This window comes from Hemicordylus capensis, chromosome 15 (assembly GCF_027244095.1).
Source record: "Hemicordylus capensis ecotype Gifberg chromosome 15, rHemCap1.1.pri, whole genome shotgun sequence".
Classification (NCBI taxonomy): domain Eukaryota; kingdom Metazoa; phylum Chordata; class Lepidosauria; order Squamata; family Cordylidae; genus Hemicordylus; species Hemicordylus capensis.
Genome location: NC_069671.1, coordinates 15,147,572 through 15,172,194, shown reverse-complemented (window position 1 = coordinate 15,172,194; position 24,623 = coordinate 15,147,572). Strand labels below are relative to the sequence as shown.

At 50.3% G+C, this 24,623-nt stretch overlaps 1 protein-coding gene across 2 annotated transcripts in view; it reads right to left on the bottom strand.

The window, feature by feature from the left end:
• WSCD2 (WSC domain containing 2) overlaps window positions 1-4,701 on the bottom strand; it is a 56,224-nt gene extending 51,523 nt beyond the window's left edge. The window contains exon 1 of one of the 2 annotated variants that reach the window (XM_053280396.1): window positions 4,059-4,701. The gene's annotated coding sequence lies outside the window, so the exon portion shown is untranslated. The remainder of the gene's footprint in view (window positions 1-4,058) is intronic. The other variant, XM_053280395.1, reaches the window with a different exon arrangement.
• Between the last annotated feature and the right edge of the window lie 19,922 nt (window positions 4,702-24,623).

The following is a 24,623-nucleotide window of genomic DNA, read 5'->3' as shown; positions in this document are numbered from 1 at the left end:
ATCTTCACAGACTGGCAGCTTCTCCAAGGTGGCAGGCAGGACACTCTCTCAGCCCTCTCTTGGAGATGCTGCCAGGGAGGGAACTTGGAGCCTTCTGCTCTTCCCAGAGCAGCTCCATCCCCTACTAAGAGGAATATCTTACAGCACTCACACTTCCAGTCTCCCATTCATATGCAACCAGGGCAGACCCTGCTTAGCTAAGGGGACAAGTCATGCTTGCGACCACAAGACTAGCTCTCCTCCATGGGAGAAGCACTTTACAAAGAGAATCTTTTTCAGCCAATGGCACTGGAATGCACTTTCAGAAATTAACAAGAAAGGCGGGGGGAAAGAAGCCAGCACCCTAACCCTGTAGCACATGTGCCAATTACTGATATGCAGAATTTCCCATCCCCAGCTGGACACCGACATGTGGCATACTATGGATTATGCACTCTGAAAATTGGAATGCGGGAAGGAATTATAATCCGCCAGTCCAAACCAGACAGCTCCTCTACCAGGGTTCTGGCTCTCTCCATCAGTTCTCTCCATAATGTATTACTAAGTGGCGTTAGGGGTGTTCACAGAAGCGTTCTGGGCAATTCGGTTCAAATTCGAACTGAATTCGAACCGAACCGCCGGTCTGCGAATCGGTTAATTAGAATCGGCTGGCGATTCGGTTCGTGCAGTCCGGTTCGGCTCAGTTCAGGTGGCTTTGCTTGGCTTTTGTGTATTCCCTATATAACCAAAGGGGATCCCTAACTCTAAAGGGGTTGAAAGGGCGGGGTGGGTGAGAAGACACCTTACCACCATGGCCGGCTCCCCAGCAGTGGCGCGATTCGGTGGGGGCCCAGTTCCAGCCTCCGCGCAGAACCGGTTCTGCACACCCTTAAGTGGCATTATGCATGTTTGGGAGTACTATGCAGCAATAACACTGAGTTGGTACACACAGGCAGTTTTTTAACTTGCTGACTGCGTCACCCCTAATGGGATGATGACTTGCATTTTGGGCGTTTTGGACTTTGCGTTTGGGACGTTTGGGGCAGTATACAAAATATGTTAAATAAATCATCTGCTGTGTGTAAGAATGAACTGTTGCCATGGACAGAATTTTCCTATCACCTGAAACGAAAACGCTTTCCGACAAGAGTCACTTCACACATTCCACTGTGCATCAAGTGTTCAGAGGCGCGCCTGCATGTGTGAAATAGCCCCATTGAACACAGAAACTCATCACAACTCTCACGCAGCAGGCACAAAGTTTCCGATAGATCCTTTGGTCCAGTCTGGGGTCAGTGCCAGTGTCCACTTGTACAGGCATGAAATGACTTCTTAATGGGATCCAAAGGTTCCGTGCCCATTAGAGGATTCAGAGAGGAAATACAGCTAAGCGGGCAAAGATCTTGCTTTCCCTGCAGAAGCTCTAGGGCCAGTCCCTGGCCACATCTCCAGCTAGGCCCGGGAAAGACTCCTCTGCTTGAGATGCTGGGAAGCTGCTGCTGCCAGTCCGTGCAGACAAGGCTGAGTGAGATGGACCCAGGGTCTGACTCAGTAGGAGGCCACTTCATCTCTCCTCATGTCATCCATCAATGACCAGGCCATCCCAAAGTCAACAAACAGCCTCAACGGGCATGAAAGAACATGACAGCACAAGCCATATAAACAGCCATGTGCACGCAGACCCAAGTACATTTGCCGATTAATTTGAATGCATATAACAACCCTCACCCACCGCCCCCAGCCACACTGGTTTTCTGGGCTTACAGGAGTGATCTCCAGCTATTTGTCCTAGGAACATAGGAAGCTGCCATATACTGAGTCAGACCATTGGTCTAGCTAGCTCAGTATTGTCTACCCAGACTGGCAGCGGCTTCTCCGAGGTTCCAGGTCCTGCAACGCACCCCTGTTCCCCGCTCTCCTGGGATCCATGGCCGAGGATTTGAAAACAGGGAGATTTCCACCTTTTTACTGGCTCCAGCAACCCATCCTTGACCTCTTGGTTTGTATTCCAGGGATACGCTCTCAGTAACAGCCCCACAGTGGAGAAGGTGCCCGGGAGAGACATTCAGGCCCAAGCAAGCCAATTTCTAACAGCCCTGTCCAAAAGCCCTGTCCAACAGCCCTGTTGGGACAACTGGGTTACCTTTTTCCACTAGCTCACTCCAGGCGAAAATTCGGACAGTGTAAGAACGAGCCACGAAGGGAGCATTCTGCTCTTTGGGATGGCAATACTGCAGCTGACAGTTCCTTCTGTGGGATGCTTTTTCTGTACATCCGCATGTTGGGCACTCATCCACCTCCTTCTCCTTTCAAGGGATTCCACCCACCAAAGGTTTCAGCTCAGACATTTTACCCTATAACTCGGTCCAATTGCTCCGGGAACCAATTCAGCCGGGCTTTCCTTTCTGAACATCTCATTTTCCAAGATCCCCTTTCTGTGAATGTACTGTTCTCTCTTTTACACACACACACACACACACACACACACACACACACACACACACACACAGGGTAATGCCCGGCGCACAAGAGTGTATGCACATGTCATGTTCAACACATTTCCCGCCTGCGTACAGTGCATGCACACACACACAGATCTGTTCCCACTTGCAGTTCTCCAGACATAATATCTGACGTTCATGCAGCCATACGCTTCGTATCTGTATCCTGCTTCCGAGGGGCCCTCTAGCCCGGTTCACTTCTCAAATGAATGCATGTACAGTCATTCCCAAAAACAGACACCTGTACAGCCATGCACATGTGTGCATGTTCGGCATAATGTCTGAATAGAGGCAGACTCACTCAAGGAACAGAGGAAGCTGCCATATACCGAGTCAGACCATTGGTCCATGTAGCTTAGGATTGTCTACACAGACTGGCAGCGGCTTCTCTGGGGTTCCAGGCAGGAGTCTCGCTCAGCCCGATCTGGCTGCTGAATAGCTACAAACTTTAGATCAATACATATTTATAAGCATTGCTGAGGGTCAGAATCTGTGTGTCACCCATACAAATAAATGGATGGCTCGGTGTGGGAGAGGCACAAGGGGCCCCCCAGAACAGCAACTGCCCCCTCCCCCAAATTCTCTTTCAGAAGCCTAATATGTGGGTCACATCTCACCACCCAGAAATGCACTTTGCCCCCACCCTGATCAACCCCCCCCCCCGGTGCTACTGCTTTACAAATGCCTTTGAAAGTGTGGAGGGAGGGATCTACCCTCTCACCAAAGGTTCGCCACCCCAATGCTGAGTCCCAGCGGTCTTGAAGCAGAAAGGTCACTAAGGGGCCGTTAGTCTGTGTTAAGTAAGCGCTCTTGAGTGCCTCTTAAACACAGGCGGCACACAAGCAATCTTGCTCTAAGTTACCCAGGAACAGACTCAGCCAGGAAAGTGCATCAGAAATCATGCCTCTGTTCTCCCCACAAATAACCCCAGCATAAAGTCGGAGGAAATTGTGGTTTTTTTTCCTCTCCCCCGATGCCAAAATCCCCCCTTCCCTTCCCCACCCCCATGCAGCACACATCCTTGGAGCTCCGAGGAGTCGGCAAAGAGGGTTATTTCCATCACCGCCTCCCAAACCAAAAGCTCCCTCTCCTTCACGGCACCCACACTCAGGGATGCCGTCTCCCGACGGCCTCACGAGCCCTTCCTCCGAGGCGACACCTCCGTCAGAAGGTTCGCCTTGCTGCACCATTTCCAGCATGGTCCCTTCTCAGTGCAGACCATGGAGGAAGAAAGACGCACGCAGTGTCGACCCCCCAGGAAAGGTGTCGCAGACCGAACCCCTTTGCCCGCGGTAGAAGGGGCGAGGCAGGGAAGCACCCTGTCCAACCCAACCCAACCCAACTCAACCCAACCCAACCCAACTCAACCCAACCCAACCCAACCCAACCCAACTCAACCCAACCCAACCCAACCCATCCTCAGCCCCCACAGCACAAAACTTTGTCCATCGGCCCTTTGCCCCTGAGGAATCCCCTCTCCTCTGGTCTGCCATCCACCCCCCTCTCCACGGGGCAAAGGGCATCCAGTCTCGGTTAACAGCAACACGGCGACATGAGCCCCCCCTTGCCCCTTCTCACCTGAGCACAGCCGCCTCCACAACACCCCCAGGCGCTGAGTCACCCCCCTTCTTCTCAACTCCGGGGTTTCTGCAGGGGCATCTCCGAGCTAGGACGGAGAGGTCCGCAGCATCTTTGGAGCAGCCTGTGCGAGCCAGTCCTTGCTCCCCCGATCAGGAGGCGCCGGTGGGGCAGGTGGTTGGAGAGGTCCCCTTCCAGACACAGCCGTTCCAGTGCCCGTCGGCTTCTGGGAGGAGGCCGATGCCAGTCACTGCAGAGTCCCTCTCCTTCACTGGAGCACACGCCACCGGCTGCTTCGTGCAGTCCTCCCTACCCATCCAGAGATTCCTCTTTGTCAGAAGAAAGGCCGGTCCTCAGCCTCGCTGGCTCACAAGCCCAGAAGGGAGGGAGGGAGGGAGCGAGGGAGGAGGATGCAGAAGTCCTTTCCAGCCCCCCCGATGCCGTTTCAAACTGCTGTGCGGTCGCTTTCTGGGCTCTCTGACTTAACATCTCTATCCGGCTGGCTCTCTCTCCTCTCTCTCTCTCTCTCTCTGCTGTAGCCTTGCTATCCACAGAACAGCAGCTCCATTCGCGGGCCTCTAGCACTGCCTGCTGTTTAACTCCTTAACTGCCATCTAGGCAAGGAACTGCCAGCCCCTTCCATCCCACGGCGAAATTCTCCCCGGCGCCTTTGGCGAGGCTTAAATATTCAGTCGAGCGAGACGGGTGGGATGTCCGTCTGCGAAAGGAATCCTCGCCTTCTCGCTCAGCAAAGCCTGAAGCCAAGGGGGAGGTTTATGTAGCAGGAACACAGAGCTGCTGCATACGGAGTCAGGGTATTGGTCCAGCTTGCTCAGTGTTGTCCACACTGACTGGCAGCAGCTGTTCGAGATTTCAGGCAGGGGTCTCTCCCAGCCCTACCTGGAGATGCTGCCAGGGATTGAACCTGGGACCATCTGCATGCAAGAAGATGCTTTGCTTCCAGGCTATAACCCCATCCCCAGAGGGGAATATCTTACAGCCGTGCACTCATCCGAATGCCTGATTTTACATTTTAAAATTCTTGAGAAGTCATGTAAAGGCCAGTGGAATTTTCTTTCTTTCTTCTGTAATGCCAAGGGTGTTGCTCATGGTGGAAAATGCAAAAATAGGTCTCTGCCTCCAGGAGCTTACAATCTAAACTTTGACTCTAGGGGAGGAGAGACAAGTGACCGAGCAGAGAACTGGGAGAGGTCAGGATCGGGAGATGTGGCGATGAGCACATTTATTTATTTATTTATTTATTTGATTTGATTTGATTTGATTTGATTTGATTTCTATACCGCCCTTCCAAAAATGGCTCAGGGCGGTTTACATTCAAACAAAACAATTAACATCAATGAACAATGAATAAAAACACCAGAACACAATTAATAGTTAAAAGATTCAGAACCGTTTAAAAAGCCTGGGAAACCAGGTTACAGCAAGTTATAAACATTTACAACAAACTGAAAACCCGGGAAGGCCAGCAATGAACTCAGATTACAGATTCCTGCCGGGAGTGCATTCCTCCGCACAGGTGCAGCTACAGAGAAGGCCCCGCCTCTGAGTTGCCACAAAATGTTCCAGTGCTAACTGGAGACAGACCTGCTCAGATGACCTTAATGTGCGGTGGGGATTATGCAGAAGAAGGCACTCTCTGAGGTAACCTGGATTTAAGCCTATGTAGAAATTGGGGCTTTGTTCTGGTTACAGATGAGGGCTGAGGTGTGAAGGGGCTGTATCCCAGGCTTCCCGGGAAAGGGGGAGCTTTCCTTACCAGATTTCTGCCTGCTATGCAGCTCTTCAAAGCACAGAAGCCCTATCTGGAGGAAAAGACTGGAAGCATCCCGTGGTCCATCAGGTAGAGAGTGATGGATGCATTGGAGTGGTCAGGAGTAGTGTTTGCAGCCAGCAAGTCTTTATTGTGATCTTTGACTAATACCAGTACACCTAAAACAATTATATACTTTTAGACACAGCATGGTGATTACATAACTGTACATCAGTTCTACCAGCCAGCAAACAGACTACGTTGAGCTCGTATCGTATTGCAGGACATCAAAATGTCGCAACTGAACGTGTGATGGACGAATTCATGTCTATTAACAAATATTTGACATAAAATTCGTCCGATAGTCTCGGAATTTTTTTAAAAGCAGGATCAATGAACCTTCTCACCTAAGGCCTGAGCAAAAGACATACCACAGGAGCATATGCACAACCGACTCAATCTCATCTGAGTTACAGGGGCAATATCTCTGCTGGATCGGAATTTTACTATATCTACCAGCTAATAATTCAGAAGAGAAGGCATTCATCCAAGTCTTTCAGAAAGCCCATCTATATTTGGGGAACGTAAGACAAAATAAATAATCTGCTGGGCAAGTTTTCATCACACCACTAAGCAGCCAGAATGACCTAGATGCTCTCGTCAGGTCATTCTGAAACTCAATATCCCAAATCCTTTGTTTGGTGAGTTCTTTGGCCCCGTCCAGTCCCACAGAGAAGATCGTGTCTGGCGAAAGGCCACAACTACGAAGTTTCCTAGCGCAGTTCTCCCACTAACTAGAGCAGTGCTTATCGGATAATAGAAAAGGTGGAAGACCGAGGCGGGTGTTTGCAGATTTCATTAAGGACTCCCCACCTGTTCTCCTATAATTTGAGCACTGTCAGAAACTTGGTGAAGGTTAAAATCTTTCATCAAGATTTTAGGAGGCCAGTGAGAAATGGCAACATTCTCTGGGAAGTTTCAAGTCAACCGAATTTCTGGTAAACCGAATTTCTGGTAAACCGAATTTTTGAGTCAACCGAATTTCCCTCAGTCCTGGTACATTACCGATTATTGCTTTGATTTGCCAGTAAAGGCAAATATTTACTACAGCCTAAAGGGGATGGGGGGAAATCTCAAAATTAAAGCCTTGTGAAATCCCCCTTTGTTTTGACAGGACTGGTGGAGGGCTACGTGTGGCAAAACTCGAACCCAGACCAGAGGCTGCACTCTGTAGCTCAAGACCCAAGATCCAGTGCCTTGAACTGGAAGCCAGACAAGCTGGAGCTGGAAAGGCAGAAACTCCTTCTGTTGGCCAAGCAAGAGCGGAAGGCAAGTAGAAGGGCTCGCTCCTTGTGCTGCTGATCAGTCGTGGAACTGATGTTTCAGCTAGGCCTCTCCTCCATTGATGTATCTAACCCACTTTTAAACCTATCTAAACCAATGCCCATTAACACATATTGTCCTGGGTCACACAATTGTTTGAATGTAAGTTTAATGTGGGTTACCAACATTTGTGTGGTTGTGTGTGAACCCATGCGAAGCCATGACTCTCAGATTCATCTGAGGCCCTAAACTTCCTTGGCATGGGCTCACACAACCATACTAACATTGGTAGCCCACATTAAACCTAGATCTGAATGCTTGTGTGAACCAAGCCCTATTGTGGTATGGATTCCATATACTGGGAGGAGATAGAGCTGGTATTCAGGGGTATGTATGCTGCCTCTTCTTAAGGGTTCCATGTGGCTATCATGGCTAATAAGAACCCTAAAAGAGCTCTCCTAAATCGGATACATATACTGAGAGAAGCTGGATTGGAAGAAGATGAACGTGGTTTTAAAGTTGGAGGAAGAAACATCAATACCCTGCGTTACGCTGATGACCCCACTCTGATAGCTGAGAATGCGGATGATCTGCAAGCTCTAGTAATGAAAGTCAAGGAGCACAGTGAAAAAATGGGACTATGACTACATGTAAAGAAGACTAAACTGATGACAATGGGTACAGCAACCAGCCTCAGAATTGATAATGAAGACATTGAAGTGGTGGATGGCTTCTGCCTCTTGGGATCGACCATCAACAGTAAAGGATCCAGCAGTCAAAAAACACACCACAAACTAGCACTTGGTAGGGTTGCAGTGAAGGCCTTGGAAAGGATATTTAAATGCTGTGACGTGTCTACACCTACAAAGATTAGAATTGTTCGGACAATGGTTTTTCCCATGACACTCTATGGATGTGAAAGCTGGACTTGGAAGAAGCAAGATACAAAAAGTATGGGCGCTATTGAACTTTGGTGCTGGAGAAGACTTCTGAGGATACCGTGGACAGCCAGGAAAACAAACAAATGCATCATAGAACAAATCCATCCAGAATTTTCACTCGAGGCACAAATGACCAGGCTCAAATTATCATACTTCAGACACATTATGTGAAGACCCAGCTCCCTTGAGAAGTCCATAACGCTGGGAAAGGTTGAATGAAAGCGAAGAAGAGGACGGCCAGCAGCAAGGTGGATGGACTCGATGACGACAGCAACGAATGCACTACTGAGAGACCTTCAAGGCCAAGTGGAAGACAGATCCTCCAGGAGAGAATCTATCGATGTGGTTACTAAGAGTTGACACCGACTTGACGGCACTTAATCAATCAATCAAAATCAGATGGGGAGTCTATCTAATCCAGAAGCCCATTTTACACCATGGCTAATCAGGCACCTCCACGGAGTTCACTAGGAGGGCAGGAAGGTCAACAGCCCTCTCTCACTGTCACCAACCAGCAACTGGTATTGCAGAATGTGGAGCCCGAAGGTCCTAGGTTTCACTCAGGCCAGCAATTATCATCTTCTTATATAATGATCATCTCATAATCAGGTTTCTGCTTACCCTGGCTTTTCATTTTTCTTTTAATCCCCTTCTGCACCTTGTTCTGCTTGGTCATATCATTCCACTCTTCTCTCTCTCCCTTCTGCTTGGCAAACGGCTTTATTTTACCTCGGCAAAAGGAGAGCGGAAGGCCAAAAAAATATTCCAATTTTTAGAAATAAAAATGGCTTTTTCCCCACAAGGTTTTGTCGCACCATGCAAGAAAAGCCGATTCAGGAGGGAAGGTTTCCACCTATGATGGATCTTTGATGGGAAAGGACTTACTGGGACCACTGCAACGAAAGAGATCCTGACTGCAATCTCTGTGGAAAGGGTGACTTTCATGCTTAAGCAACCCTTGCAAATCATGGCTTTGCTGGCTGGCCTGTTTTGCCTGTGATAAATTTGCTCCTTTCCCCACGCACCTGGATCGGGTGTCTTTGAACTGCCGCCTTCTGCTTCCGGTTGGGATAATGCAGAAATAAAGAACTGGGTGCCCAATGCAGGACAACGGCAATCCCAGAAAAGAGCAGAAAACAGTACCATCGAGTACTAAGCACCAAACTCGCCATCCTGAAAACCTCAGCAGATTCTGGGGCTGCTAACACAACCAAGAACTAGGGAGGACCAGGGATGTAGTTGCAGATTCAGAAGTGCAGGTGCTTGTAGGCTGATAAGGGTAAACACCCCACCCAGGACTGGCATACCATACTGGAATGTGGCGGTCGCACCCTGATAAGCACTCCTCCCATACTGCGGCAAAATAGAACCAATCCGCTCTTTCCACGCTCTCTCCCTATACATTTGCACCACCTCTTTTGTACTCTATAAATAAACGCACCCTTCTGATGTTCAGGAGGTCCTGCATTGACACCGTTTCCGCCTTGTTTGTTCCCTCATCTGGTGACCCCGACGTGATCCAGATCCCTCAGCACCCTGCTTACGCGACTGGAACAGTCTTCTTAGTGCACTCAGCTTCGGCTCCCTCGTAAGTATGGGCTCTAGTCTTTCTGTTGATCAGAAACGGCATGCGGAAGAATTGCAAAAAATTATCCGGCAACATTCCGGGGAGGTGGTGCCTGTGCATGATCTCGCTGATCTCTTACGGGAGGTCGATTGTCAATGCCCTTGGTATCCGTACAAAGGGACATTGAAAGCAGAACATTGGAGAAAGATAGGGACCGAGCTGCAGGCGGAGCCACGAGCTCCGATCCAGCACCTCCTGCTCAGCAGAAAGGTGCTGGAAGCAGTCGCGGCTTTCTTCGGTGGGGAGCCTGTGCTCCTGAAATCTGAAGTTGTGGATGCCGCACCCCCTCCATACCCTGTGTTGCTGCCCGCCGTCACGCCGACGGCCTCGGGGCCCCCGAACTCCAGGGCTCTTAAGGAGAAGCTGGGCTTTCGAGGGGTTGTTGTGGAGGGACTCCATCATGCCAAAAAGTCCGGACAAATCCTGGTAGATGGGGAAGAATGGGCTGGAGAGAACCCAGCTCTGTTCCCAGTGATGCGAGGTCCGGTAGACGGCCAAGGAAACGCCCATGTGGACTGGGAACCACTTCCGTATTCGGTCCTCCGGGAGTTAAATCGAGCCGTGAAGGACTCAGGACTCCAGTCTACCTTTGTCCAGGGCATTTTGGAAGGTCTTAACAATGGATACCTCATGACCCCGCACGACTGGAAGGCGTTGTTTCGTATGATTTTAACGCCTTCACAGTATGTGGTGTGGGATAGCGAATACCAGCAGGCAGCCCGTTTGGGCGCCACAGCGCAGATTACAGCAGAGCAGGTTTATGGTTCTGGGCAGTTCGAGCCTCTGGCCATGCAATGCCAGTTGCCTGATGGACACATTAAGGCGGTTGGAATGTGTGTCCTCCGAGCGCTCCGCAGGGTGCCCTCGGCTGGCACCCCGGCTCGCTCCTTTGCAGTGATCAAGCAAGGACCCTCAGAGCCATACACAAGCTTTGTGGACCGTTTGAAGGTTGCGATCGCTCGGCAGTTGGACAATGTTGAGGCTCAGGGAGAGCTGCTGCAAAAATTGGCATTTGAGAATGCCAACGCGGACAGCAAAAAGGCCTTGCAGGGAGTCATCCACCGTCAGACTTATTCCCTGGCGGACATGATTCAGGCTTGTGCTGAAATCGGCTCAAAATCGTACGATATGGGCCTGTTAGCTATGGCTTTGAAACAATCCAACAAGCCCACGGGGAACTGCTACAACTGCCAGAAGCCTGGCCACTTCCGTGCTGCGTGCCGAGCGCCAGGCGGAGGAGCACATAAATCTGGATCGAACCAGAAGAATGCTGGTCGCCCCTCGAAGAAGTGTCCCAGATGTAGCAAGGGCTACCATTGGGCTAACCAATGCCGTACTAACCCTGTAGGAACAGAGACCTCCCCGGGAAACCGGGGAGCGGGCCTTCCTCGGGCCCCGGAATAAAGAAAGAGGAATCATTGCCGACACCCGGATGTGCTGTCGCGCTTGTGCTTCAAAAGAATGCCACCTCAGTGTTCCCAGGGGAGGTTATACTTGTTCCCACATTGCCAGCGACTCCCTTTGAGGGTCCTGAGCCACTGCTTATTTTACCAACGCAAGCAGCGAGCCCTCAAGGGATTTTTGTGGTCCCGGAATTGCTTGACTACATTCCCCAGACATCTATCATGCTTCAGGTTTGGGGGCACATGCCCCTGACCCTTAAGCAGGGAGATTCGTGGGCTCATTGCCTAAGCGTACGGAACCTCACCCCAGTGGGGCCTAAGGCCTCTATGTTATCCCCACAGGTTGCGCTGGTCCAGACGAACATTGCCAGTGGAAAGCCAACTCGTAAGTTTTGGATTCATGGGCACTGCCTCGAAGGGTTGTTGGACACTGGGGCGGATGTGTCGGTCATTACGGTAAAGGAATGGCCGTCTCAGTGGCCTAAGGAGCCCGCCCCCTCTATTTGGGGAGTGGGTGGGGAACAATCTTCTAGCCAGAGCACTGAGTGGTTGGCGGTGAGAGCAAGTCAAGCCGGTCCAGTTATAGCTCACTTTCAACCAGTCATAATACCGCTCCCTTTTAACCTATGGGGACGCGACCTCCTGCAACAGCTGGGAACTCGGATCAACATGCGGGAGTAGCTTCCCCGCACCGAGCATTGGCCCTCACCTGGAAAACTGAAGAACCCATTTGGGTAGAGCAATGGCCTTTGCCAAAAGACAAATTAGAGGCTCTGCTGCACCTGGTAAAGGAGCAGGTGCAAGCTGGACACTTGGAATTTTCCTCTAGCCCCTACAATACCCCTGTTTTTGTGATAAAGAAAAAATCAGGGAAATGGCGACTCTTACATGATTTGAGGGAAGTAAATAAAATTATTGAACCCATGGGCCCCTTGCAATGTGGACTACCTAATCCTAACTTAATACCTGCGGGTTACCAGGTCGCCATCGTAGATTTGAAAGACTGTTTTTACACTATTCCCCTTCAGCCTCAAGATAAGAAAAAGTTTGCTTTCACGGTACCAGTTCTGAATAATGCCCAGCCCACACAAAGGTATCATTGGTCTGTATTGTCCAGGGCATGTTGAACAGCCCTGTGCTGTGTCAGCTTTACGTGCATCAAGCATTATCGGAGTTTCGTAAGCGTTATCCGACCCTCCTAGTTATTCATTACATGGATGATATCTTGGTATCGGGGCCTAGATTACCTCTTAATTGGTTACCTATTCTAACTCAGTCCCTGAGAGAGTTTGGGTTAATAATTGCACCTGAAAAAATCCAGCTCTCCGAGCCCTTTTTGTATCTTGGCCACCGTTTGATGAGCGCCTACGCCATGCCCCAACTACCCGAAATTATTTTGCCACCAAAGCTGACTTATGTACACTTACAACAAATCTTAGGGACCCTTAATTGGGCACGGCCATACTATAAATTGACAACTAATGACCTCCACCCGCTTTTTGAGGCTCTTAAGCAAGGCCGACAACCGGCTGACCTCATTACATTATCTCAGCCTCAGTTAGAAGTGATTAAGAAGGTGAATATCGCCCTAAAAGAGCGTTGGGTAGATCGTGCAATAGAAAATATGCCCCCTGCACTTCTAATCGTAGCAACCCGACCTCAGTTCACCGGAGCAATCGCTCAAGTCTCCTCGTCGGAGGTGCATATCTTGGAGTGGCTCCACCTTGCACATACGCCAAAAACCACTGTCTTGACTCAATTGGCTATGCTAGCTTTGATCCTCCGCAAAGGGCGCGATCGTTGCTTGGCCCTTTTTGGCATGGATCCTATTCGACTCCACATACCCATCCCCCAAAGTGACTGGGAGTCTGGTTTCCGTTCTTCCTTAGCCTTGCAACTCGCGTTAGCTGATTTTACTGGAAAGGTTGCATACCACCTTCCCAAGGATGTACGGTTGCAACTTCTCCCCCATTTGCCTATTAGACTCGGCACTTGCCTAAGCCCAGCCCCCCTCCAAGGGGCGCCCACTGTCTTTACTGATGGGTCACCTACCAGAGGTGTGATGACTTGGCAGGTGGATGGTGAATGGAAAGCCCGATATACTACCCCACAAACATCTCCGCAACGTGCAGAGCTTGCTGCGGTAGTCCTGGCTTGCACAGTGTTTGCAGACTCTAGTTTTAATTTAATCACTGACAGCTTGTACGTTTATAATGTCCTCACTGTACTTGAAGGAAGTTATGTCTCTCACAATCTAGACAGGAACCTTCTTGGTTTGTTTATTGCGTTGCAACGTCTGCTGGCGCAGCGCAGAACGCTTCTCTTTGCCGCCCATATTCGCAGCCATCAACCCTTTCCAGGCTCGCTGGCAGAGGGAAATGCAAAAGCTGATCAGCTGTTACGCGCCTTTCCAGTCTCCCCAGCGCAAAGTCATGCCATGCACCATCAATCTGCCCGCAGCCTCGCCCATAGGTTCTCTATTCCCCTCACAGACGCCCAGGCCATTATTCAACAGTGCCCCCAATGTTCAGGCCAAGCCTCTTACCCGTCCACAGGGGTAAATCCCAGGGGGTTGGGAGCCAATGCGTTGTGGCAGATGGATGTAACGCAGTGGCCCCCATTCGCTCCCTGGCGCTGGCTTCACGTTACAATCGATACTTACTCAGGGTACATTTGGGCCACCCCGCAGAAGGGCGAAAAAACTCGCCATGTCTGCAATCACCTTGTCCGCTGCTTTGCAGTCATGGGACAGCCGTCCGCTTTAAAAACTGATAATGGCCCTGCCTACTGTTCCTCGGCCTTTGCTTCCTTCTGTGCGCGTTGGGACATCCGTCATACTTTCGGCATACCTTACAACTCAACAGGCCAAGCTATCGTTGAACGGGCCAACCGCACTTTGAAGGCTGCTTTGGTTCGACAAGACAGGAAAGGGGGAAGTCCCCTGTCCTTGCCGGACAGGGAGCAACTGCTTGCACATGTTCTATTTACTATTAATCACTTAAACCTTATTTTCTCTGATTCTCATTATTTATCCCGCGTACAAAAACACTTTCGCACCACCGAGCCGTCCCCCCGGCCCTTGGTGCGTTACAAGCGCCTGCCGGACCCGCAGTGGAAAGGTCCTGTTCCCCTGATCACTTGGGGCCGGGGTTATGCTGCTGTGGATCTCCCAACAGGCCCGTTGTGGGTACCTGCCCGCTGTGTTCGACCCACCCAGGATGTCGTGGCATCAAGGTCTGTCCAACCCGATCCCGAACTTCGGTCTCCACCTGAAGGAGAGCTTCCCGGCACAGCCCCGACAACGAGGCAGCAACAGGAAGAACAACCCGCCAGTGACCTGGGGAATGGTGAAGAATCTGGCAGCGCAGGCGACCGTGCTCCTGGAGCAGGAGGAAAAAGAAAAGACCCCTGAGAACTTTCTGGCAGCCGTGTTTGCAGCCCTGAATGCAAATTCTTGCCTTATTCTGTTTTGTTATTTCTTCTGCCTTTTTTAATGTACCTACTGAAGCTTTGCCCTTGGCTTCTCTTTCACACCCCAACATGTGGGTCCGTCACGCGTATTATATGTTTCACACCCATGGAACCAATGTCTCCCTGATATGTGAGCACCCATTATGCATATCACCATGTTAAAACAGAAAAGGGGGAGATGTAGGCTGATAAGGGTAAACACCCCACCCAGGACTGGCATACCATACTGGAATGTGGCGGTCGCACCCTGATAAGCACTCCTCCCATACTGCGGCAAAATAGAACCAATCCGCTCTTTCCACGCTCTCTCCCTATACATTTGCACCACCTCTTTTGTACTCTATAAATAAACGCACCCTTCTGATGTTCAGGAGGTCCTGCATTGACACCGTTTCCGCCTTGTTTGTTCCCTCAGGTGCTCTCCATGAACCCCCATAGCCTTAGCCCAATCCAACCTGGCAGCTATACCCTACGGCCACGTCCCTCACATAGAGACAATAATTTGGGGTGGGTGGGTGGGGTTGGTTACAAGAAGTCAAGGAGCATGTCGACTCTAGGGAATGTACTAGAATGAATGACAAGGAATGCCCACTGAAATTTTAGTTATTTATTTATCCTGAAATGCACTGGAGCCTTCCAAATGGCCATTCCGTGCATTCCTAGGGCCATTCGGAAGATACCGGTGCGTTTTAGTGGGCATTCCCTGTCATTCCTTTGAGGATGTACTGACACTAGTCCAGGCCTGCTCAGCTTAGACCCCCCAGCTGTTTTTGAACTACAACTCCCATAATCCCCAGCCACAGTGGCCAATAGCTAGGGATTATGGGAATTGTAGGCCAACATCTGCAGGAGGGCCGAAGTTGAGCAGCCCTGCACTAGTCCATAGGACACGCATGCTGCTGTTCCCAGGTTCAGTCCCTGGGCTTGGAAAGACTCCTGCCTGAAACCTCGGAGAAGCTGCTGCCAGTCAGTGTAGACAATCCTGAGCTAGATGGACCAAGGGTCTGACTCAGTAAATGGCAGACCAGTTGAGATCCTGGAGGTGACTGCTTCCCTGTGCATCCCTGAAGCACTACACCGCTGGGAAGGACAAGTCTCCGGTACACTCCCAAATGATGTTCTGTCACATGTGAGCAAAAATGTAGGTAGGAGAGGGGGGAGTGTGATCATCTGGGAGGCATCAGCTTCGTAGGATCCACACGCCCTTGCCAGGTTCTGTCCCCAGCATTTCAGTGAGGTAGGGGGAACAACCAATTCACCCAGCTGATGATGATCACAGACGATCACACACCTAGCCTCATACCTGGGTTTTTGCTCACACACCTGGAAATCAAGAGCACACACAGCTCCCGAACAGGGGTAGGATACCTTGTCCTACCCAGTTTCCGGTTGTGTGGACAGCCCTTCCATCTAGTCCAGGGTGGCCAACTGATGTCGGACTACAACTCCCATCACCCCCAGCTGCCATTGCTGAAGGGATGATGGGAACTCCGGAGAGATCCGTCTCCAGTTGCCGCCAGCTCGGCTGGTGGCCACACGGGGACAGGCTTTCTCGGTTGCTGCCCCGAGACTGTGGAATGTGCTCCCTACTGAGATACGATCCTCCCCATCTCTGACAATTTTTAGAAAACATTTGAAAACCCACCTCTTCACCCAAGCTTTTTCAGTTCCTTAAAATTTTAAGATTTTAATTTGTAGGTGGTCTTTTTTTAATTGTTACCTTGTTTTAAGTTTTTGTATATATTTTAACTCGTTTTTATGCTATGGTTAACCGCCCAGAGACGAAAGTTTGGGGCGGTGTACAAATTTGATTAAATAAATAAATAAATAAATAAATAAATAAATAAATAACTATAGTCCAGCCATATCTGTTGGCCCAAGGTTAGGAACTCCGGACTGGTACAGAAAGGTGTCCTTATTTTGCTCTGTGAAATGTTGGAAGAGTTTGCTGGTCTGTGCCTGCTAATGAGATCATTATGTTCCCCATTGTGATGAATGGGCTTGGGAAAGCATTTTAATTTTGCCACTTGGCATCGTAGTGGTTTTCATCAAGAGGTTCAAGAGAGAGGGGGAAGCTAGATTTAGCCGAGGCATCATCGGGGGGGCGGGATCCAAGGAGTTGGACACATGCTCAAGCAACGTGGAAACCGTCCAAGTCTTGACTGCTGGCCTGAACTCCTCCGCCCGACCATTCCGTCTCATCAGATGCCATTTAATTGAGTGACCGCCTAACGTTCCCTCTGTAAATGGGATACGTCTTTAATCGGATCCGTGGAGACACCTGCCAGCCCAGACGTGCGGATTATTCAGCCTCCTAATGCGCTCTCCAGTTGCCCTTTTGCGAAGTGTCACCCTGGGGCCTCCCTGGATTCTTAACGAACATTAATTAATTAAGCCACGAACCACCGTTGCCAGCTACGATCATCTCTCTGTTGCAGAGCAGAGGAGCTGCGGCAAAGAGGTTTAAAATGACAGCACGAAGGTCATGGAAGGAATCGGTGGCGACGGAACCAGAATAAGACCGGAAGCTTGCTTTGACCACCTCCCATTTCCTGCTTCTCTGCTCCCACCAATAGAGAATAGCAATAAAGTGGATCTAATGAAAGGGCCAAGCTACATATTTTATTGGCTCTCCCACATGGGAGGAGGGCTCCGTGATTCAGTGCCCCTTGCAGCGCCGTAAGTGCCTGTAAGTTTATCCTACAAATAAAACCAGCTCAGAGGCGGTGATTTGAGGGCACTGAAGGACGAGAAAGGAAAATGGGGAGGAAAGAATGCCTGCCTGTCTGCCTAAGTTAGAGGGAGAAGTGAGAGAAGTAAACCTTCTCCATCAGCCTGACGAGGACCAGACCCACTTGGATCAGTGGCCAAGCCAGCACCCTCAAATCAAGGCAGGGATCCAGATGCAGGAGGGACCACAGACGCATCACAGGAAAAGAGTCAGGACTTTGGAGAACTCCATGCAGGAGAGCTGGGTACAACATGGAAAGATGGATGTTGCTCCAGCAGATGCTTAGAGCTGAATGCTGGTTGATAATGCCTGCAGTCCAAACAGAGTAGATTAGGGCCTTCCCTTCCCTTCCCTGGGGGCCCTATAGTTTTGAAACCCTTGCCCAGTTTTGTAAGTGTTGGCTCTAGAGCAGGGATTCTCAACGTTGGGTCCCCAGATGTTATTGGACTTCAACTCCCACAACCAAATGCCACTGGGGCTGAGGTTCGGTGTTCCTTCTCAGGCATGCGCACATGCCTGTACTCACAAGTTTTTTTGATGTCTGCTCAGTTCATTTTAGATCCCGCTCAGGTTGAATCAGGAGGGCCCCATTCTGAATGCAAGTGGGCACACACTGCCTTGATAGTGCCGCCCAGAACAGAACTCATCCCACACACAGATGAAAAAAAATGAGAGAGAACACTGCTGGGGATTATGGGAGTTGAAGTCCAGTTTACATTTGGGGACTCAACGTTGAGAATCCCTGCTCTTCTAGAGGACCCCTACATGGATTGGCAGATCCTCACAGATCTCCTCCAAGTCTGAAGATGAGGGCAGGATCATGCCCTTTGGCTGTGGTGGTGTCCGGAGGTGCTGCCTCTAGTTCCCCTGACATTGGAGGGTCCTGGCCAGATGGCATCACCTGGAGTCTGGTTTGTAGGGTCTTCCCAATCTGTCTCATCCCCTTGTGGGATCCAGAACTGTCATTTTGGTCCTCCTCTCTCAGAATTGCCTCCATCAGCAACCATCCCACCTGGTGAACCGATGCTGCACAGTGGGCCTTAACGTATGGGGTAGACCCATAAGGACCAAGCAAAACTTTCCCTTGGGGGCAGAAAACTATTCAAGCCATTCCTAATATCATAGTTCATTCACCATGCAAAACTGCACTGGATCCGTACATATACAATGTGTCAAGTTCCTAGTCCCTAAGTCATCCCTTTATTCATCCCCTCACCCCATTACTTCTTGGGTTTAAAAACTTTGTGCTGGTTTTGCCTTTCAACAGGGGCCATGCAGAGGATGCAACAACATTTCAGATCAACCCAGGCATCAGGATTACTTTCCCCCATGTGAATTGCTATTGTTTCAGTGACTGGGGGATAAAAAACGTGAACCACCTTGCAGATTAATGCTAGAAGAAAGAGGATTAAACGATTAAGTGTGGGGGGGAGTGCAGTGAATGCTGATCGGGGTGATATATTCTCTTTCAAGCAGGCTTGGTTTGTTTGTTTGTTTGTTTGTTTGTTTGTTTGTTTGTTTGTTTGTTTGACATGTTTTAATACAGCCCAAAACATACGTCTCTGGGTGTTTACTTTGCTGGAATGTTTGGATAAGCCTCCTCTAATGTTCCAGACGTGTCCACATTTCTCCAAAAGGCATTCCTTGGAGAACCGAGAATCTTCTTAGCCCAGATTTCTGTAATGAAGCACCTTCTCCTCCGTAGGAATAGCACATCCAACTTCCAGTCGACCCTTCAGCCACCCTCTTCTCCCATTTGACTTCCGCTCCAACCAGCCACAATCCCAAAGCGGACACACAGCCAGTGGTGCTTACTGAACAATAGCCATGAATAACTCCATTCGGCACTAGGGGCCACTTGAATGAGCTGCCAGGCTCCAGGATCTTCCCACCTGCACTGCCCAGGCTCTCTCTTGCCTGCAAGCCTGGTTCTGATGGCACCCTCTAGGCCACAAGAGCACAGTAGGCCCTGGCATGGACACAGAGCTGGCAGGACCCGGTAAGAGTTTGTGCTAGGTAGAGAAACCGGGACGGAGCTGGGGCCAGAGCTGAGGTGGGGATGCGAGACAGGAGAGGCCAAGAACAGGAAGAGAAAGGCAGAAGATTGGGCCAAGGCTTGGAGTGAGCCTGGAATGAAGGTCTTAGAAGCAAACTCTAGGAGGAACTCCAAAGCGGAAATGTTGCTCCAGCAAAGGCCTGGCTGCAAGTGAAGTGTTGACACATGAGCTAGACATGCCCCCGCCCTCCTGGGTTCCCTGATTTGAGGCAATGTCTGAGCTGGCATACCAGGGCGGACCCTGCTTAGCTAAGGGGACAAGTCATGCTTGCTGCCACAAGACCAGCTCTCCTCCTAAATTTACCCAGGAATAATACCTGTTCTAGTGAGTGCCTGCAGAAGGGCTATGTAAGAAGACGCATTTAAAACAAAACACAGTTTTGAAAATCCTCATAGCATTCGAGCCGAGTAATTCTAAAAAAAATGCAACTCCTTAAGGGGAAAGTTTCAACTCCAGCAGATTCTGGAACCCACACAGCCTTTCTTGCTTTTGATTGAAAGGAGTATCTGAGGGGCTGAGTAATTTAATTATGACAAAGATAACCCCCAGGCTTCCGTTTCCTTCTGGTTTTGCTTTCGGAAAACAACACACAACAAAGGAACCAGCCGTGCCAAGAATCGGCTCCTCTCGGGATTGAGAAACGACCTGCCAGTTTCCAGCCCAGAGCATGATGTGGAAACGGAGACCCAAGAAGCGAGAAAAGAAGGCTTCGCACATTTGGGGAGAGAATCTGCAGTTCAGCTTTGAAGTGACAGGGCGGGAGGCCCAAAGATGTGAGAGGAGCATTCAAAAATAGATTGTTCGTCTCTAAGAATGTGACTTCTAAATAACCTTCAAGGGGGTGGAGCTACATGCACTGTCTAGACAGGCTCCCTTTCCTTTGGGTGCAAATGATCTGCCATTTCAAAAGAGCGTCATAATGAAAGAGAATCACCAGGCCAGAGAAGTTTGATGTTGCAGGCGGAGAAGGACAAAAATCAAATATTAACATATCACAGGGCTGGAAACCCTTTTGAAGAGGGCTGTGTGATCTCTGTCAGGCAGCTTCCGTTGTCAGCGTCGAGGACTGGCATGGGAAGGGTCTTGTCGGCTGCAGGTAAGAGTTCTGGCAGGATCAGGACCAGAGTTAGCTAGAGGAGGCTTATGTCAAAATCCACAGGAGGGTCGATCCAAAGTGAAGGAAAGAATTAGACCCCCCCACCCCCAGGAGGTCCGCCTGATGTTGAGCTGGATAGAAATCACTTGCTTGTCTGCCTTACATAACTGCAGGACTCTCTACTGCAAAGGGAAGAGGAGGGGGATCAATATCCTTATTTCGCCCTGGAGGGCCTTTATCCGTCTGCGGCCGTGACATGCGCCAGTCTCTCTGGGCAAGGTTAGAGACGTGCACTTCATCTCCACGGGAAATCCAGACACCAATTTCGACTCAGGCCAGAGCTGTGGATGAAGGATGCATTTCGCAGAGAGGGATGACGAAGGAGCACAACGGCTGTTGGAGGGGAATTCCCAGAGTCTGCTCCTCCCAGCTGGCCCAAACTGCCTCCCAGCCGGCCCCAAGCTTGTTGTGGGCTCAGCGACGTGCCCCACCTGCATCTGTAGTGGTACACTCCATTCCTCCACCTTGGAACTTGACCAGCTCTTTCTCCTCTCACTGGATGCTTTTAAAACTCCCTGCAAGTAGAAAGCTAGTACATGACGGTAGCAGGGATTCTTAAAGTTGGGTCCTGAGTTGTTATTGGACTTCGACTCCCATAATCCCCAATCAAAGGCCACTGGGACTGGAGATTATGGGAGTTGATTGAGGTGTATAGAATTAGGCATGGAGTGGAGAGGGTGGACAGAGAAATTTCTCTCTCACACACACATACTACACTGGAATCAGGGGTCACCCCATGAAACTGAAGGTCGGGGAGTTTAGGACCGACAAGAGGGAGTGCTTTTCCACACAGTGTATAATTAATCTCTGGAATTCTCTGCCACGGGATGTGCTGATGGCCACCAGCTTGGATGGCTTTAAAAGGGGCTTAGACAGATTCATGGAGGACAGCTCTATCCATGGCTCCTAGTCTTGATGGCTATAAAGTGCCTCCAAGCTCAGAGGCAGGATGCCTCTCACTGCTCTCTCTCACAGGGATACCCAGATGTTGTTCACTACAACTCCCAGCATCCCTGGCTGCAATGACCTTTGGCTATGGATTGTGGGAGTTGTAGTCAACAACATCTGGGAATCCCTGTTAGAAGGAACACTGAATTGCCTCCCAATCCCAACTGCAGGGGAGCAACAGCAGGAGAGAGGGCATGCCCTTACCTCTTGCCTGTGGGCTTCCCAGAGGCATCTGATGGGCCACTGTGGGGAACAGGATGCTGGACTAGATGGGCCTCCTTGGGCCTGATCCAGCAGGGCTCTTCTTAGGTTCTTATGATATTCTCTTGGCTCATTCCTGGAATGTGCTGACCGATCAATAGCTTCAGGCACTGTCAATGTCTGTCTGTCTGACTGACTGACTGTCTGTCTATTCATTCATTCATTCATTCATTTAACATATGTTTATACCACCCAAACCACAAGTCTCTGGGCAGTTTACAACCATATTTGGGTGATTTACAACATGAGCACATGCATAATCCCAGTTATTCTAGGGCATAGCACCACTTTCTGCAACAAAGAAAAACTGGATTCTGCAACCTATACAGATTATGCAAATAAAGCAGATTTGCATATGCTCTCTTATTTTGCATAATCCCTTCTGATAGTCCATGGGAGTTCTTACTGCAATTCTTACTGGTGGAAATCACACTCCACTCTCATGCTAGCTGCCCTACAATATCTACCCACTTTCAAATGCATTTTTAGAAAAATACATATCATCTTTTCCAGTCACCTTTCTGCCCAACGGCACCCACGTTTATGCACCATATTAAGGCTCATAGCCCCCAAACACCATAATAATACAATTAACATACTAAAACAAAACACAAGAGCCATTGCTTTGCTGTCATAAGGACTAGGAACTTGGTGTTTTTCTTACTTAAAAAAAGCTGAGATTCTCTAGCACGCAATCTCACATTGACTTTGGTGGCATTATAGATATACATTCAAAGGTGATCCCGAGTGTGAAGATTCCCCCCACCCCCGGATCTTCCAGGATTTTAAAACACAATCTCACAAACGTGGGTGGTGTGGCGGGCAGGGGTGGGGGTAGCTTGGCCCCTTCCTTTTTTCTCATCACCAGGCTGTGTTGACTCCTTCGGCTTCTTCCATCATGCACTTTGGAAAAAAATCAATAGGCTCCTTAAAGAGATGAAAGACAAAAGCAGCCAGTGCCAGGAGTCTGACGGGGCGGTGGGGGTGGGGGGGGGAGAAATTACGGCCTCGGTGAGAGGTATGTTTTTATTAATCCTAAGAGCCTCCAATTGCTCCTTCTCAGCTCTGGGGCGTTGGGTCGATAAGACATTACCAATCGCCGCTTTTGCGCTGGAGGAGGAGCCAGTGTGATGGATGTCAAGGGTTCTCCCACGTTGTCTGGGCCCCCTCCCACCCGGATGGATCATGTGACACTTATGGGCACCGCTGTGCACAGCAAGGGCAACCCTTCTTTGAGGCGGGAGGAAGCCGTCACCTCAGGCCGTAGGTTATTCGGGGCACCGGGGAGATGGGGAGATGCCTTCCTGTCCCCTGGTTGGTTGGTTTTTAAGGGGGGAGGCGGAAAGGGAGGAGGGAAAGAGGGGGGCAGCACTGATGCCTTTAGTTGTCCGTGGTACAAAGTTCAGCTGCAATGCTTTTATTGTGACGCCGCCCAGGAAGAAAAGGAGCCAGGCAGAGGTGCAAAGAGCCAAACTCTGGAATTCACTTCCCCCACCCCACATGTTTTCATGTGCCCAGCAGGGCTGTCCTTAGGGCAAGGCAAGCCCTGGGCTCCGCTCTTTTGACCCCCCCTTAAAATTAATTGGAAATGGCCCCCACACTGACTGATTTGCCCCAGTCCCAGCACCCGACTCTAACAACAGTCCTGGTGGGGGTCCTTGGGCGTGGTTCACCAGATGTCAACAGACTACAACCCCCATCATCCCCTTTGACCATTCTTGCTGGTGATGGTGCTGTCCAGCAACATTTGGGGACCTGAGGCTGGGACTCCCTGGCTTAGGAGTTTAGATGCGATTGTGCCACCTTGCCCTTCACGATCACTTGATCGCTCTGTGGGACTCCTCAGGTGTAGCAGGGCTGGCCTGCTGGAGGAGGCAGTGTTATTGCGACTCTCCCTGGTTGGATCCCACCTGGTTGGCAGCCCACAGCTGAGCTCCCCTGCAAGAGGGATCTGTCATTGGGACTGGACCAGTCTGATTGGCCAGTATCTATTCCGTCACTTCCCATGGTGGGACATTCATTGCCTGGTTACAGGTACAACTGACTAGTATCACTTAGTCCAGAGAAACCTGAGGGAGATGCACCAATGGTCTGGCTCAGGATAGGGCCGCTCCCGATGTCCCTGCATTCCTACAGAGCACCACCATGAGCATGCCTCCCTCATGCAAACAAAGAATCAATTTAACTCGAGATCTATACAGCAACAACTCCATTTTCTCCTTCCCCTTCCCCTCCCTTTTCCTTTCTGACTCCACCCCCTCACCACCACGCACACACACTCTACAGCAGGCCAGCAACTTAGCCCCCCCCCCCATTTTTGGTCTACAACTCCCATAATCCCCAGCCACAGTCGCCAATAGCCAGGGATTATGGGGATTGTAGGCCAACCTCTGCAGGCGGGCCAAAGTTGTGCAGGCCTGCTCTACTGGATCCCTACTGGGACAAACTTCTGAACAACACGACAGCAAAGATGACTCATTCGAATACAACCACCAGCCTTGCTCGAACCTTTTTCGGCCTGTAGTCTTACCCGGCCGGCAGGCTCGCTGATCACTGGGCCCCAGGCACTGCCCACCCTGACAGGTGCCACTTCTAAAAAGTCCCCGCGTATCCTGGAGAAATACTGGAGCCTTTACCGCCCTCCTCCCTCCGGGCCCGTCTGTCCGGGATCCCATCGATTACCCAGTGATAAATCACCACTCTGCTGGCTGGCCCAAGAGACTCAATTAATTTGTTTCTGTCAAAGTGGAGCGCTACTGCGGTTGACCTGCTGCCGCACTCCCCACTCCCTCCCCCCCCCCGCCTGCAATGGCGCGTCGGTTTTACTCCGCTCCCGGGTGATCGATACGGAGCTCGTCGATAATTCCTCGCCATAA